A 13195-nucleotide genomic window follows, 5' to 3' on the forward strand; every position below is an offset into this window, starting at 1 on the left:
CCCATTCTTTCGGTTGTCTTTTGGTTTTGCTGACTGTCAGTGACTCCATATCTTCACCATACTTAGTATTACCAGTCTTTTTGTAATTCTAGCAATTCCAGTGGACTTGAAATGATCGTTTGTGTTGTCCCAATGAATAATGAATGATGATGAGAATTTTTCATGTGCTCCTTTGCCACGTGAATGAGTATCTTCTATTTTTGAAGTGTCTAGTCATTTCCACTTTTTTAAGATCAGTATTTTATCTTCTTATTATATCACTTTAAGAATAAATTATATTCTGGATATATGTCTTTTGTTGATATATTTTATATATAGTAATGTGAACAGCGTGCTTTTTCATTTTAATATATTGAGTGCATTTCAAACAACAGAAGTCTTAATTTTTACTATCCTATTTGTCAGTTTTTAAAAGCTTTTGATGTATGCTTTTTGCGTCACTTAGGAAATTCTTGCCTAATCCAGGATAATAAATATGCTCACCCATTTTCTTCTAGAAAATTCATATCTTTAGTTCTCACTTTAAGTTCTATGATTCACTTCACATTTAAAAAATTTTGGTAAAATCTGATTTTTTAGTACATGGATCAATGTACTAAATTCCAATGTTTCAATTGGAATTGAAACCAATGTTCCAATAAAATTTATTAAAAAGAAAAAAAAGAATTAGTCTCCTTCTAAGTTGGGGAAATTATTACACTTAAAGGAAAGAGATCCTTTCCAATTGCCTAGTACCATGAAAACAGTAGGCCATCAATAATACTGATAATGACAGACTGAGAGTAAGAAGAAACAGTCTGATTAAATGTAATGGGGAAGCAAAAGGAATGTATATAATTTCTTGTCTAGAAGGAATCATGCATGACATATAGTAAAAGTTCAGTAGATATTTGCTAAAAGTATAATTCAGAGAAAGAAAAAAGATGAAAGCAATTGAATCACATATGTATAATTGTGAAGGCCCACTTTAAAACCTTTCTGGACTAAAATTCCTGAGGGAATACTGTCCAGAACTTTGATGCTTCTATCATGGATTTGATGAGAGTATCAGTACTGCCCTAAAATTATTGCTTGAGATACACCTTGATGTTGATTTGGAGAACTTCCTCAGCTCACTCCTGTTAAGACATGAGACTCATCTTCCTTAGAGACTTCAACTCTCTTAAGATATCAACTCTGCCCTTAGCCCAGCTGTCCCATAGCTGAGTAGTAAAGACAATTTTGGAGTAATACAGATCTAAGTTTGAATTTCAGTGCAGCTCTGCCACTTAGCAGCTGTATACCCCCAGGCAAGTTCCTAAATCAATCCTCAGTTTCCTCATATGTAAAATTGGAATAAGTAGTATTATTCAATGATTCTGAAGATGGAGTAAGAAGGTATATCCAAACTCACTGTTTCAACTACATTATGGTGCATGGACTGCACTTAAGTAGCTAGTCACTAACTGGGGAGCATACATTAGTTTAGGTCCTTCAAGAAGCCAGTAAGACAGATAGATAAGCAAAAGATTTATTGGGGAAATGCCTGTAAAGGGGGAGAAAGCAAGAGAAGGTGAGGGAAGCCTCCAGACCGTGTTGCAACTCCAATATCTGTGGAAAAAAAGTAGGGGAACAGGAGGAAGAGATAGAAAGAGACAGAAAGCACATTTCCAAAAAAACCTCAGGGAAACCACTTGGGAATCCTCAAACCAAAGTGACCACCACTCACTGGAACTGGCCTGCCTTAGTATGCTTGCCATGCTCAGTCATTGGCATAGGAATCCAGTCCCCATACAAACATGGTAATGGATGCACAGAGGAAATAGCCAGAACTCTCCATCAGTCATGCTCCCTGCAGGAGGAGATCTGAGCCATGCCCTTTCATGGCGGCTACATTCTACCCATTGCACTGCTCAGGTCCACTTCTATAGCATGTTCAGGGAGCAGGACCTCCACAGGTCTGTGGACCTATCTTTCTGCAGGAAGATTTAGAAAAGATTGTTAATGAGGCAAATTATGGCAAGGTCACTGCCCTTGGTCTCATAGCCACAGCTGGTTCACATCCTCTTCCTCTTCTGTTCGCTTTGTTTTCTCTTCTGTCCATTCTAAATTCCTCTCCTGGTTAGCTATTACTTTGGCAGGTCCTGGTGGCTTACCTGGTGAAGTGACCCAAATCTTCCTTCCCAGAGGGATCTGAGCCCTTTGCAGTCACACCCTTCTCAGGCCAGGCATGCTATAGACTTCCAGTCATAGTTCCAGTGGGGCAGCTGAGTGCCAGGAGAGGCCCCTGTGTTCTCCCGGGTTCCACCCATGTTCCTCCCTAGCTGTATGTATAAAAGGAACTCTACCTCCTGCTGATGAGAATGGATTCTCCCTGCCATGAATGGTGACTCTTTTCCCCTGCTGGTCTCTGGAGACAAGAAATCCAAAGGGCCTTGGTGACAGCTATAATTCATAAACCCATAAGACTCTTGTTACATCCCCTGGCAAGGGCCCAGGACCTCTAACACTTGAAGAGACCAGAATGTGGACAAAGTTCCCCAGTGAGTCATTAGGAGTGATGGTAAATGGCACCACTCCTGCTCTGATTCCTTGGTTCCTAAGTGTGGACACACTGTCATACAGAGGTCTGTGATTTAAACCATATCCTATAGAAAGACAACCTGGGCTCTCAGAGGGTTGCCTCTGATCTGTCACTTCAGATGTGCCTTTCCAAGGCCCCCAGCATTCTGTGAGGTCTGCTGCTCTAGATGGTGTCGTGTGTGATACATATGACCAAAGGACCACATGATCAAAGGCCCTCTCTCGTTTTTAGATTTTATGTAGTACCTTTGTTGTCTACACAATTGCCCCTTGGGACACTATGAGCTGTTAACCCTCTCTGTAATTCCTGCAGCTCAAGCCCCTGTGGCTGCCCCTCTGTCTCTACAGGTTATATGGTATTGTGGCCTCATGGCTTCTGGTAGTTAAGCACTTCTGATTGGTCTCTGTTCTTTAGGAGGAGCCCATCATGCCCATGACTATTAAGAAGCCCAGCTCTGGGACCACTCTCCTACTTTAAGCCCAGACCTTCAGAAGTGACTTCTTAGGGACACTGATACCTCTCTCTGTAGTACATTCTTAATGGTCTTGGTGAATGGTGTGTCCTTTGGGCCTCCCATAAAACATGGGAGCTCTCATGGGGCTTCTGGCCTTACATAACATTTCCACTCTACTACATGCCCCTTCCCTCAACTTCTTAATCCTTCCTCTGCCTTCTGCCAGGGCAACTCAGGCATCTCCACTTCGCTCAGGTTTGGCCATCACTTTTTCCAAGCTTCTAACAGCCATCCCATGTATTCCACGGTGAGTTTGCCTCATCCTCTCAGGTCCTTGCTAGGGCGTTAAATGCTGTGTCTTGAAGAAAGGCCCATAGGTCTGAGCTCCAGATACTTATACTTCTCTTGGGCAAGGTTACTTATCACTTATATAACTGGTTGTATTTCCCCTGTTGATTGTTAGGAAGCTCAGAATCAAATTTTAGTCATACGTGTTTGGTTTTTTTTATGATTTATTTATTTATTTGAGAGAGAGAGCACATGGAGCAGGGGGAGGGACAGAGGGGGAGAGAGAGAGAATCTCAAGCAGACTCTGGGCTCAGCGTGGAGCTAGAGGCGGGGTTCATCACGGCCTGAGCCAAAACCAAGAGTTGGACATTTAACTGACTGAGCCACCCAGGTGCCCCTAGTCATACATGTTTTATATACAGGAATTATATGCCTTATGTACCATCTTTGAAACAGCTTCACCTTTCTTCTCACTTCATACTGACTCTTTCAATTGCATTTATTCAACACACTATCTGCCCCGCACTGTGCTAAGTACATATATATTATCTCATTCGATCTTGGCCTCCCCTACTGTGGGATCTTGGGCAAGGTACCAAATTTCTATAAGATTTTATTTCTTCACTTGTAAGTGAGGAAAATCACAATGTCCACTTGATAGGGTTATCATGAGGATGAATAATCATAGTTAATATCATTAGTTATTAGAAGACACTCTAAAAGTTTTTTACTAAAAAAGTCCAAATATCTGATATAATTATAAGACATCAATGTAGTAATTTCTGAAAAGATAAACATCCATTTATTATAAAAACACTCACTATACAGAGCAGAGTATCACTAATCTTATTTATTATGGCTTAATCTAACTGAAGGTTTTTGTGGTTTATGTAATTAACAGCACTATAACAGGATCAATAAAACTGTTATAATGAGTGTTCATACAGAAGTGTTCATTTATGGGGTATATATATATATATATATATCTATAATATTATATATACATAGGATAAATGAGATGATGGCCCCGTTGGAAGGCAGTGAACCCAAGGATTCTTTACTTCAAAATCTATTCAATTTTACAGGAATATCAAATTGCTTTGGACTGACTTACTAGCCCTAATAATGGGGCTTATTCTACCCCAGGGACTTAGTATATTGCATTAACAATGAAAACACTATTCTGACAGCCAAGCTTAGAGCCTGGAAAGGCCACTGGACCAGAAAGCATGGGACCTGAATGCTCAGTGAGCTCTGTGACCAACCCAAGGAAACATAGGCAGTCTGTTTAACCTCTCTGAGCTTGTACTTCTCCTGGGTTAGAACACATGATTTTATGACGTCTGTCAGCATCAAAATTCTGTGCATCTTTATTTTTTTACCTCATAGTATTCATGTAAAAGTGATTGGCCAATAAATCATATTTGCATTTGGAGTGGAAAGCCTAAATTACATGCGTAAGAGCAATAGGAAAATAAATTATAGCTTAACAAGAATTAGATTTGATTTCTCCCCAAGTTCTAATTTTCTGTTATTCTGGCAGGAGAGTAATATCTAGGACTCATAGATTCTCAGAGGTCTGTGGCACCCAACAATTCAGCTCAATTCAACAACATTTATTCAGTACCAGTATATGCCAAGCACATATTAAATTCTTAAGTTTCTGAGAATATGATGCAAGATACATACGATCAGTAACAATCAACTGACAACTATGTGTATAGGATACTCAGCCCTTAGTAAGGGTGGTCCTCAGAGACTGTGGTATATAGAAGAAAAGGCAAAACAGCCTTCTGAAAAATAAATGATCAAGTGACAAATGGCTGACACAGAAGGAAAATGGCATAAGATTTCAGAGACAGGAAACATCACTGAAAATCCAGGTAGACTTCCTGAAGGGTGAGATACGAGTTGAAACTTGAAGGATACCAAAAAACAAAGAGGTGGGAAAGTGGTAAGCCTATTTAGATGGTATTTATATCCTTCCCTGAATTTTTAGGATTAGGTTTATTTTTAGGTGTGAAATATATGTGTGTGCTGTCTTTACCCAATTTTAGGTCCCACGACAGCAGAAACCACACGTAATATTTATATGATTCAGCACAACAGATATTTACGGGGTGCCTACTGCATGTCAAGTACTGTACTGGGTGAGCTTTGGAGGGGAGGGAAAGGTAAAGAAGGAAAGAGAAAGAAATCAGAGATACAACTCGGAAGTCAGCCGAGTCCCCTTTGCCTCTCAAAGATCTGGGTAAACTTGGTTTGAACCCCCAACCTTTAACCTGGCCTGTGGAAGTCTACAGCCCTTTCCAGAGCTGGATGACATCCAAAGGGACACTTCCACCTTCTCACCTCTAATCTGTTCTGCACAATGTTGAAATGAAACTCTGCCCCTTCCAGGTTTTCCCGTCAGAGGCACTCACACAAAGGTGCTTGGCTTTGATGGTTGTTGCTAGAGATGTAGGGAATGAGAGGGAGGAATCACGGGTCGGCTGCGCAGCCAGCTGCGCTCGCCTTTTTCCCTCTGCCCTCCCTCCTCTCCTTCCCTCACGCTCTCCATCCCAGATCGCCCCCAAGCATTGCACATTCTCCTTGTAGTACCCACAGCAAGCGGCCCCTCCTGTAACATCCGGGTCCTCAGGTCCCAACATTCCGCCTCAAGCTCTCCAACTGATTTGGCTCCAACACAGCAACCTTCCCGTTTGCTCCCCAAAACACGCACGAGTCATGGACCTCCTTGATTGGTCTGGGAGTTCCCCCTTGTGGGAGCTGTATAATTTGCCTAGTTTCACAATACCTTCCCCAGATTTCCCCCCAAAATATAATATAGCAGGAATTTGTTTCGATTAAAATAAATGGACACACCTCTAAGGATGCACTGAGTATGTAACCAATTTTCTTGAGATGGCTGGAGATGTCCATTCGTGTTACACCGAGGAGGAGCCAGAAAGGAGTAACGTGTACTGAGGTACCCCAGGGGCCAGCCATCTACTGCTTTTCTCACAATCCTCTTTTTAGGTGAGATAAGGTGATTTGCCAAAGGTCACACCACTCCCAAGCAGGCACTAGAATCTTAACGCAGCAATATCTGGCTTCAAAGCTCCTGCTCTTTGCACTACATCACATCTCTAAAATAATAATGCTCCTTTAGGGACATTCAAATTCTTATTATTAAAAAGAAGGGCAGTTATTTGATAGGATACAAACAAAAGACCACCCCAATGTTAGAGTCCTGGAGTCGTAGAAAGAAAATTGACTCTATGACCTTGAACAACTGGTTTCACCTTTCTGAGCTTCGGGTTACTTATTTGTACACGCAGTTTTACAGAGTTGACATCAACACTAAATTAAATTATATGTATACCTATTTATTTTTTTTAAAAAATTTTATTTATTTGAGAGAGAGAGAATGAGAGAGAGCGAGTACATGAGAGGGGGGAGGGTCAGAGGGAGAAGCAGACTCCCTGCCGAGCAGGGGGGGGCTTGATGGGGGACTCGATCCAGGGACTCCAGGATCATGACCTGAGCCGAAGGCAGTCGCTTAACCAACTGAGCCACCCAGGCACCCTATGTATACCTATTTAATATATATCTAAATCTAACACAGTCTAAGGGTCAGTAGAACTCCTGCTTCCTTTTACAGAATGTAAAATAGGAGTTGACAGGTCTGACACTCCATTTAGTTGGGCAAGTGTTTTTAATTGGGTTAACACATTACATTATTTGGGAGGGGCATTAGCTGACTTATACATGAGCAGATTAATCATTAATTCAACATCACCCAGAAGCAAACACAGCCCTTGGAGGTAAGTTGACACTGCCGTCAACTTCATAGGAAGCCCTCCTCCACAATAACTATGACTGTCTCCTAAACAAGGTACTTTCAGATTGTTGCTATCAGCCCAGGTAGGAGGTAAGAGGCTTAAGGTATATGAGCATTACAAAATGTGGGGAAGTTTTGGAGGCTGGTTTGGGGAGATGGATCCACTCTTCCCAGCCGCTCAACTACACCAGGTCCTACTGGCTCATGTTTCTAGGAGCACAGTCTTGGCTGTGAATCAGAACTGGGTCTTAGCTCTGCCTATTCCTAGTTGTGAGACTTTGAGTTTTAAATCTGTTTTCTCATTGTAAAATGGGGATGCTGATATTTTCTGTCTTCTAAGGTTGTTGTGAAGACTAAGGGACATAATGAATTTAAAGCACTTAGTACAGTATCTGGCACATTGTAAGCCCTAAAAAAGTTGGTTATTATTTTATTAGCAGGGACCAGGGCCTTGAAGTCCTAAGATGCAGGGCAGTAGAAGAGGAAAGGAAAGGCTCCCTGTTGCTGGAGGATCAAGTGCAATGTCACAGTAGAGCATACAAAGTCTGTCATCATCTGGCCCCAAACCTCTGTGTTACCCTTTGGTTACCTGCACACACTCTGCAAAAACCTCCTTAGCTCCCTGAAGCAAGCAGGATCCATCCTTTGGTTTCACAGAGTACTTTGCATATACTTTTGTACTTTTTCTTATCGCACCTTAGTCCCACTATTCGTTTGCCTATCTATCTCCACTCTACCCAACCACATCCCACTCTGTGAATTTATGGACTCTAGGACCATATATCATGTTTGTATTTGCATCCATTCTGTAAGTCTTGGATGGATGGATGGATGGATGGATGGATGGATGGATGGATGGATGGATAAGGAACATGGGACAACATAGTGACTTGGTCAAGGGATTAAGACCAGGTGCCCTGGATACAGGGTAAGAGAGTCCTTGTTTGCTTCATAGATTTTAAGCCCAGGTCTGAGCACAAGTGTAGAGGACATGACATTTGCAGAATCATTTGCCTGATGGGGGTGGTTGGGCAATCTGTGTGTGTCTTTTAGGGAAGCAGGACTGGCTGGTGGCTCTTGGCAGGGCCAATATCAAGCAGAACACTTTAGCAACCAGGAAGCCAAGGCAGGATGATGCCTCTAAGTTCTCCTGCTGTCTTCAAGGTTAGTATGTTAAGCAGTTAGGAGCAACGAGCCCTCCCGGGTGTGGTCAGCTGCCAGTGGGGCAAACAGTTGGCAAGGACCATCGTCCCTGTGATTATGTTCACTGTAAACAATGATGCAAGATCTAAAGATAGAAAGCGGGTATGAGATGCGGTTCCCACAGAGGACAGACCATCTGAGGATAACATTTCAAAGTACCTGGAATATAAAATATTTTAGAACATAAGGCAATATTGAGGGAGATTATACATCTTGACTTTTCAGGAATCATCCTATTTTCACTTTATTTTTTTCTTGTTGTTAAAGGCAACTGAAAATGATATTTATTGATTGATCACTTATTATGTACTTCACACTTGTTTTAAAAAAGTGATGTGCTGGCGTCAGCTCTTACTGGCACATGAGAACAGATTGTGTGCATGTCTCCTCAACTCCACGTTGGATGATTTCACACTGGCACCTTAAAATCAGTCACTTCAATAGTTACACCATGGAAATTGGCAAACACCACAAATCAGGGTTTCCCACTTCCACATTCTCTGAGAGGTGTTTGTTACACATTTACCAGCACACCACTGGTTTACAATGAAAGAACCCAATTAATTCTCCTAACATTCCCATTTTACAGAGTAGAAAATTAAATTTAGAAAGGGTAAATAACAAAATAACTTGCTACCAACTTTGTGGTAGCAGAGGCAGGATTCAAATTCACACCATCTGCCTCCAAAGTTGATGAACTTAATCATGATGGAGAGAATACTTCCTAATTCATTTTATGAGGCCAGCATCACCCTGATACCAAAGGCAGATAAAGACATTACAAGGAAAGAAAATTACAGGTCAATAACCCTTATGGATGCAAAAATCCTCAACAAAATACTTGGAAATCAAATCCAACAGCAGATTGAAAGGAATTTGGACACCATGACCAGGTGGCATTTATCTCAGGAATGCAAGAGTAGTTCAACATAAGAAAATCAATGTAATAAACTACATTAATAGAACAAAGGTAAAAAAACAAGAACAAAACCAAAAAACTATGATCATCTCAGTTGTTGCAAAAAAAAAAGGCATTTGACAACATCCAACACTCTTTCATCATAAAAACACTCAGAAAACTAGGAGTAAAAGGGAACTTTTCTAACATAATAAAGGGCATTTATGAAAAACCCACAGTAGTAAAAGACTGAAAGCTTTCCCCTCTAAGAATTGATAAAGCAGTGGCAGGGTTTGAGAGGATTGACTCCAATTTTGAAAAAAGCTCTGTGGATAAAATGCTATCAAATAGCATCACATGCTAAAGAGAAATCGTTCATCAAATGAAGAGTTGACTGATGCAGCAAACTTCATTGTTGTCTTATTTTAAGAAACTGTCCCTGCCACCCACCCTTCAGCAACCACCACCCTGATCAGTCAACAAGCATCAACATCAAGACATGACCCCTTACCAGCAAAAAGATTACAACTCACTGAAAGCTCAGGTGATGGTTAGCATTTTTTAGCAATAAAGTATTTTCTTAATTTAGGTATATACATTGGTGTTTTAGGTAAGGTTTTTTAAGATTTTATTTATTTATTTATTTATTTATTTATTTATTTATTTTATTTTTTAAAGATTTTATTTATTTGACAGCGAGAGCACAGGCAGAGGGAGAGAGAGAGAGAAGCAGGTTCCCCGCCGAGCAAGGAGCCCGATGTGGGACTCGATCCCTGGACCCTGGGATCCTGACCCGGGCCGAAGGCAGCCGCTTAACCAACTGAGCCACCCAGGCTTCCCTAAGATTTTATTTATTTGTTAGAGAGAGAGATGGAGAGAGAGAGAGAGAGCAGCACAGAGGGAGAGGCGGGCTTCCTGCTGAGCAGGGAGCCCAACGCGGGGCTCAATCCCAGGACCCCAGGATCATGACCTGAGCCGAAGGCAGACGCTTAACTGACTGAGCCACCCAGGCGTCCCTACACTGGTATTTTTTAAACATGCTATTGCACACTTAATAGATTACAGTAAAGTGTAAACATAACTTTTATATGCACTGGGAAACCAAAAAATTCATTTGACTTGCTTTATTGTGATATTCGCTTTATTGCAGTGGTATGAAACCAAACCCACAGTATTTCTAAGGTATGGCTATAAAGGGTAAGACATCCATGTTCGCGGATTGGGAGACTTAATATTGTTAAGATGGCAATACTCCCCAAAGTGATTTAGAGATTCAACACAGTCTCTATCAAAACTCCAACAGCTTTTTTTGCACAAATGGAAAAACCTAGTCTCAAATTCGTATGGGATTGCAAGGGGCCCAGAATACATAAAGCAGTCTTTAAGAAGTTCAAAGTTGGAGGACTCACACCTCCTGATTTCAGAACTTACTGCAAAGCTGCAGCAATCAAAACAGTGTGATATTGCCAGAAGGACAGACATATAGACCAATGGAATAGAATTGAGAATCCAGATATAAACCCATACATTTACGGCCAGTTGATTTTCCACAGAGGCATCAAGTTCATTCAATGAGGGAAAGATTAGTCTTCTTAGCAGAAAATGTTGGCACAACTGGATTTCCACATGCAAGAGAATGAGGTTGGACCCCTACTTCACATCATATATAAAAATTAGCTCAAAATGGAACCATAGGACTCTTAGAAGAAAATATAGGGGTAAATCTTGGTGACCCTGGATTTGGCAATGGATTCTTAGATATGACACCAAAAGTATGAGCAACAAAAGAAAAAAAAATAAATTGAACTTCATCAAAATTACAAACTTCTGTGCATCAAAGGATATTATTAAGAAAGTGAAAAGAGGCAGCCCAACTGTCTTGGCCCGGGTAGCAGCCACCACCACAGGGCCCAGCTGAGCATCTGGGGCATGTGGTGCTCTCCCCGATCTGGTTCTTCTACAGCCTGCTCAGCTAGCCAGTATTGGGCCCCGGCCATCACCTTTAAAAGCCTGAATATCAAGTACCCACTGTGGCTCATCAATAAAGGAGAACACCGGCCATAATACCCAGTGGTTCTACTTTATCCTTCTGTGGCCTCATCGCATTCTAGGCTTTCCCATTGGCCAGCATATCTACCTGTTGATTCAAATCCACCAAAACCTAGTCATTTGCCCTATATACTCATCTCCGGCCATGACCACAAGGGCTTAGTGGATTTGGTCATCAAGGTTTTCTTCAAAGGCATCCATCCCTAGTTTCCCACTAGAGGGAAATATGTCCCAGTACCTGGAAAACAAGAAGGTTAGAGACATCACTGAGTGAATTCCAAGGCTCAAATGGGCTGCTAGTCCATCTGGGCAAAGGGAAGTTTGCCACCTGTCCAGACAAGAAATCCAACCCTGTCATCAAGATGGTGAAGTCTGTTGGTGTGACCATGGGAGGAAAGGCCATCATTCAGATGCTGCAGGTGACCCGTGACATCATGAAGGACCTGGATGAGCACCCCATGTGCCAACTGCTCTTTCCCAATTGGACCAAGAAGGACAGCCTGCTGCAGCCAAAGCTAGAGGAACTAAGGAAAGAACATTCCACTTGCTTCAAGCTCCGGTACATGGTGGAAAGGACCCCTGAAGCCTTGGACTACAGCTCGGGCTTTGTGAATAAGAGATGATCTGGGACCAGCTACCACCCTCAGAAGTGCCACCACTGCTGGTCCTGCCTATGAGCCAGTATGCCTGCCTGTCCAACCTGGACTCCATGGGCCACTCCAAAGAGTGCTGCTTCACCTTCTGTTGGCCAGGCCCTGGCAGCATGCAGAGCTGAGATATCATCACACCCTGTCTGTATCCAGTACTGCCCACAATCATTCTTTAACGCTGTGGCCCAAGTTCAGCCTGGCCTACTCATGCCCTGGGTGGTTGCCCAGCTGGCCTGACCTGAGGGGCCCCCCTAGGGAGCAGAGTTCTGTTTCAGATGGGCCACAGCTGGCCACCTTCAGGACAAGTTCTTACCTGGCTCTCACTCAGCCCTGTCCCTAACCTCATGACTCTTTGTCCCTCCTTCTGTCCTTCTCCTTTCCCTCTGCCATATACACATCCTACAGGGCTGAGGCTGCCAGCACCTCACTCCACCCACCTCTCCCTGCAGTGGACCACAGTCTGGAAATAAACATAAAGGTGTAGGCAGCCCAGAGCTGCAGGGGCCGGGGGCCACCCCAGCCATAGTCCTGGGCCTTTGCCTGCCACCCCTCACTGTCCGACTCAGAGCTACAGCTAGGCTTCAGCAGCACCTGACACTACGTGAGTCCCATAACAACAAAAATTCCAGGGCGTGGGGGTGTGATTAGAGGGACGGATGCTGAGGGTGAGCCTCCCATCCCAGGCCCCAGCCAGCCAGGAGTTTGGCTCTCTGAAGTGGGAAGAGGGTGCTGGCTGAGGGCTCTGAGGGCTGGCACGTGGGCCATCTTGAAACCACAGCATTTTCCCCTAACACACCCAAACATTCAGGCAGCTTGGGAGTTCCAAACTGTCAGCTTGGCAGAGTCCTGTTTACCACAAAAAAGAGAATTTGGACAGGGGAGGGGGAACCTGGGCTCCTGGTTGGGACCACCAACCCTAATGGCAGAGTTCTACCCCCCCCCCCTTGCTTGGCCCCCAGTGTGGGGGAGATTTGGGGCAGTGCCTCTTGTCTGAGAGACATTCTCTATGGCTTCCACATTGTCTTTAGACAACAGCTGTTAGCCTTTTATGTATCAGCTTTGTCAGAAGATTTTTTTATAAGCAGAGAAAAAAGTTGAAGTAAAATTTTGCTAATATTTAAAAAAAAGTGAAAAGACAACCCACAGAATGGGAAAAAAATATTTGCAAATCATGTATCTGATAAGGGTTTACTATCCAAAATATGTAAGAATTCCTATAGCTCAATCTGAAACAAACAACTCAATTAAAAAATGAGTAAAGTACTTG

The 13195-nt window shown here is 42.7% G+C and overlaps 1 protein-coding gene and 1 pseudogene across 1 annotated transcript in view; one reads left to right on the forward strand and one right to left on the reverse strand.

Moving 5' to 3' along the window:
* The window catches only part of LOC110571825, a 56071-nt pseudogene extending 44018 nt beyond the window's left edge, over nucleotides 1-12053 (forward strand).
* JAK1 (Janus kinase 1) overlaps nucleotides 1-13195 on the reverse strand; it is a 157036-nt gene that overhangs the window by 131619 nt on the left and 12222 nt on the right. The gene's annotated exons all lie outside the window — the stretch shown is intronic.

Source organism: Neomonachus schauinslandi, chromosome 4 (genome assembly GCF_002201575.2).
Source record: "Neomonachus schauinslandi chromosome 4, ASM220157v2, whole genome shotgun sequence".
Taxonomy (NCBI): domain Eukaryota; kingdom Metazoa; phylum Chordata; class Mammalia; order Carnivora; family Phocidae; genus Neomonachus; species Neomonachus schauinslandi.